General features: G+C 47.2%; 1 long non-coding RNA gene across 1 annotated transcript; it reads left to right on the forward strand.

The window, feature by feature from the left end:
* Nucleotides 1–2449: 2449 nt before the first annotated feature.
* LOC135389792 (uncharacterized) lies at nucleotides 2450–4370 on the forward strand. The gene is made up of 2 exons (XR_010421582.1): nucleotides 2450–2554; nucleotides 2635–4370. It is a non-coding gene; the product is annotated as an uncharacterized LOC135389792 (long non-coding RNA).
* The last annotated feature ends 422 nt before the right edge of the window (nucleotides 4371–4792 follow it).

Raw genomic sequence — 4792 nt, forward strand, 5'->3', positions numbered from 1 at the left:
AAATAAGAATATACTTAAACGAATCGTTGCGATAACTCGCAGTGTAATACGTCTGGAATGTTTGTTCCTCTGAATTCTTATCGAATCGTAAACACGTCTTTGTGCTCGTCAAGTTTGGTATTTCGCTACAACTACACGAAAAAAAAAAAGAACTTTAGAAAGAACTTTAATCTAAACTCTTCTAAAATCTAAGATCTAAAATCTTAAAGAACTTTATTCTAGTAATTTTTTATCTTGAATTTCCGTCGCGTCGTCGCGAAATTTTTTATCTCTCCGACAAAAGGGGCGAACGGTTTAAGTTGTTTTACTCTTATGTCGGTGTTGTGTATAAACCTGCGCTTCTGCACCTGTTCCATAGTTCATGAGTGAACGGGAACCACAGAGTATACTGAATAAACGGAACAAACAGAATAAACGGAGCATATACTGAAGGCGATTCACCATTGAAAAATACCAACTGTTAGTGTGAAAGAAGGTATGACGTCAACCGGGCGCTCTTCCATATGAAATTGATTTGATGTAATATTATATTATAAAGTATTTCATAATCGGTAACGGGGCCAGAAAATTATGACGTCACAGTGGTCGACTAATCTGTGGATTAGTTTTGCCCACCCGAAGGTTCTGAGTGTATACGACAGAGCTTGTTTGACGTCCCTCGCGGAATTCGACGCGCCTTGCTGCCAAGTTGCCGGGTTCGAACACGCAACCTTGGCCTCCGGACAGGCCACAGGATAGGGTAGTTGGTACTTGAAGCACAAGTCTGCTATGCGATGAAGAACGTGCTTAGTTGCACCGGTTAAAGTATGTGCGAATAAGAAAAGGTCGCGTTCTTTTTGCGACTCAAAATGTATAGACATTTCCTTTGAGTGCTCGCAAAGTTGCAGGTGTCGTTTTCCCATCTGCTGGTTGTGTATGTGGGCCCTACCCTAAAAGGCAGTTCTTCCACCGCGCATCATAGTCCACCTATCGCGAAATGATAAATAAATCAGTCGCTCTCCGACTAATGATGGGTGTCGGAGGAGATGGCTGCCACAGCACCTGCTGATTGCGTCCACTGGTAACATCATAAACATAGCGACAGAATGATGAAGATGTTCTTTATAATGATGGGGGAGTTCCTTAAGAACTCGGGGATTGTTCATCAAGTCTCGCGTTTCCTGCGGGTCACGGGTCGGTGAATTCACCACCTGCTTCGATAATGAGAGAAATTAGCGACTTCTCGTTGGCGAGATCTGTACTTGGTCCATGTGTTTACGCCGTCTATAATATAAAACATATTGCTCGTACTTGAAGCCGCATCAACGCAATGTCAAAAGTCCATAGCCTTACCTCAACCTTCCGAGACAGCATATGCGATCGCAGACCAGAAGGCTCGTTAATAAACACACACTATGGACCGACAGCCATCAAGGATCACTTCGTGATCCTAAATAGTAGCCTACCCTGACGTTCTTCTGTCATCGAGTGTTTTAAAGGGGCGTTGCGACGGCGCTTCAACTGTCTTAATCGTGCTTTCGAATTTGACGATCGTGAGTGCACGTGACAGCACTGCCTGATTTTCTCTCGTGGACGTTACCTCTAGAAGTGCGCACGAATCTGTCAGCTGTCAACGCTTGTTAGGTTCTTGAGAGCGATTCGAGAAGTTATACCGCACGTTTCGATTATTCGTGATTGGAGTATATACATAAGGAGTGTTGTTGTTTACGATATAAACGATACGAGAAGGGTGCCGCCAATTAGTGCAGTATCCAGTGCGGTGCACTTTGAGTGTATTTTGTAACAAAGAAGCAAACATATTACGAGACTTAGTACTCCTACCACTACCACCATCATCATCACTTAGTATTTCGTAGGACCTCTGTTGGCACCAGTAGCGTCGAGGAGATGTCAATTAGGTGTCAATGTCGATTTGACTCCCATGCATCCCTTATAGCTTCATTGAGCTCCTGACAGATAGTGGTGTCAGTTCGCGTACATCCTGCGCACAACGATTCTCCAGGGGAGTGATTAGTTGTAGTTAGTGGGTAGGGGGTGGCCAGTGGCAGCCGTAGCTTGGTTAAGCTGCAGCCATGCTCGGGTGTGCTTGCTCACCTGTATTGCAGGATTGTCTTTCTGGAAGACCAGACCCTGTCAACGACAACGAGGTTAGGCTGACGACGAAGGAACGGAAGAAGGTGACCTCGAAGAACTGAGTCCGTTCATTCTGCAGCTGACGTAGGCTACCTTAGAGTGGCAAAGATGTATCCTTGGGGAATGACAGATGACGTTACCTTGGGAGAAACACAAGAGTCATCCGTTGCGTCCTTCGTGATTTACTCTTTCTCTCTCTTTCTTAGGACAATGCGAATTGGTCTCCTCAAGCCATCTCTCTCAATGATTGGACAAATCGTTTACGGATACCAATGAGCGCGGCCTTCTTGGGAAGGAGAGAGAAGAAGAAGAAGAAGCGAAGAATGTTCCTTCTTGTCTATCTCTCAGGGTCTTCCACTCAGCCTGCGAGGAGAGCCCCCGTAAGGCTCTTCAAACCATCACGACAGTTTAGTTTGCAATGGTAAGGTGGATCCTTGCGCAAAACCCTCCTGTTGTGACAGGAACCACCATTAGGACCGTGAAACGTGAAACTTTACGCAGACACGGTTACCAGAAGAGGCCTTGCCTTCATCCACTCGGTTCTCATGTGTGTGATGCGGCGGTCTGTGAGCTAACATACGCGACAGTGGGCCAGTCCACAGTTCCTACACTGAACGCGGATGCTAGAGCCCTCAGGGTTATTTGGACAGAAGCTAGCATGAGACGGAGTCAAATAACGTGTAAGCACAACCTTTCTTGTGGTCGTAGGTCGAGATCCTGGGCTGTGACTTATCCTGGAAGCACCTCGTACGCAGACCCAGCGGCAGGAGTAGCTCAGCGCACACTTCGCAGTGGCAGCGTCCCAGCAACAATCCGAGGCAGCGGCAGGAATCTGGTGGGCAGACCGACAGCCGGAACCAAGCACCAGGAACCAGATATGAGTTCCAGCAGGCACAAAGAACTAGGCGGTAGAACCCGCAGCTCGCAGTGGTCTGTCTCGAAGAACCAAATGCTATCTGTACGAGCACCTTACGTCACACACTGCACCATGGCAATATGTTGGCTGGCAAAGTCCTCTTGAGCGCGCGTGTGCGAATCGCTGAGCTACGCAGCACTCTTCATGGTTTCCCGGCAGGCGATGCCTTTCTTACGGTGAATGGCTCTCAGGATCTTCCACTTGGAGACCCATGTCTGCTTTCAGCTGGTTGGCGGATATAGAGCTGTTGTACACCCGTCGTAGTGACACAAGCCTGATTACAGCTTCCTAGTCCTTCCGGAACTGAACTGTCAATTTTTACAACCATGGCAGTTGACTGAACGACGCAGTTACGCAGCGATGCGCCCAAGAGTGAGCCCGGCTGCATGAAGGGCACGGGATTCGCCTCGCTCGTTCTCCGTCAGACGGCGACCGCGAGGCAGCTTTGCGTACGAGCGCTAACGGCCGACATGTAAGACCACGTGCCTCTAGTTGTACTTCCCATTTAAATTGTAACATTTCTCTAGGTGGCACAATCCACATAGGTGTCCCTATAATTTTCCGCCAGTTCAAATTTTGAAAGTTTGTTGAGAAGTTGTACCAGGCAGACTTGAGGAAGTTGCATTGGGAACGAAGAGACAAGGCAAAACGGGACGTGCTCATCAAACACGCGAATTCCCTGTCTTCACGTGTCTCAGCAAACTTTTCACCACCTTGGTGATATGCCCCACTTTGTTCCAGAGTTCCAAACAGTTTGATTACCGACAGATCCCGACCTATTGGTGACATCGACGGTGATCCACGTGGCTCGATGAAGCGTGGTAATAAACGTGTTTTAGTGGTCGTGTTACAGATTGCCACGCATGGCTGCAACGTGAAGAGAACGGGATGAAGGAAGACTCGATCCACTTTACATATTTCGTTTCCTAGTGAACAAAAAAAAAAAAAGAAAGAAAGAAACACCAACGGTCATTGAGGTACACAGTAGGACTCTACAGCGTGTCTGGAGCAATCCGGTAGACAAGAGGAACTCCAAGAAGATCAGAAGACATCGACGGTGTTGCACGTGGCTCTGACATGGGCCAAGAATTGCTGCCAGGTTGAACGTCTGTCGGCTAGCAGTACTCGACTGAGCACAGAGTTGCCGCCTCTCTGTTTCACCTTCCTTTTTTGTAGCGCAGCGCAGCCAGTGGAGGAGAGCTCAAATGTTGTACTTGCACATAACTTTAACTTGATTCTCATATCTCACATCTAATGTTTCCCGTGCAATGGGGTAGTGTACTGCCCTCCAGTGGTGAATCACACCAGATCATACTCACGACTTATTTGATGTTGTTGTTTCCTATAGTGAAAATATGGCTTTGTGGAAAGACACAAAATGCGAACTACTCTTCAAGGGGTTGAGAAAGCACTAAATGTATGGCTCCTTTTCATACGTTGTAGGCCATGGATTCGACACCCAAAGTCCCACATTCCTCATTTGAACGGTTTTTAAAACTGCGATTTTTTTTTTCAAACTGGCCGTCCTTCGGGAGGTTACGTCAAACGGAAGTGACGTTTTATCCGTGCACGCGATCCCGAATGCTACATATCGATAGCGGTTCTCCAGTGGCCGGATCCCAAATTACAAGCGCGTACATCGTCATGGTAACGGAGAAGTACGCGCCTCCTTTCTCCATGATAGAATATTACTTGACAAACAGACAAGAACAAGACAACAACAAGTTTTTGGAAACGGTTTCA

This window comes from Ornithodoros turicata, chromosome 3, assembly GCF_037126465.1.
Source record: "Ornithodoros turicata isolate Travis chromosome 3, ASM3712646v1, whole genome shotgun sequence".
Taxonomy (NCBI): Eukaryota; Metazoa; Arthropoda; class Arachnida; order Ixodida; family Argasidae; genus Ornithodoros; species Ornithodoros turicata.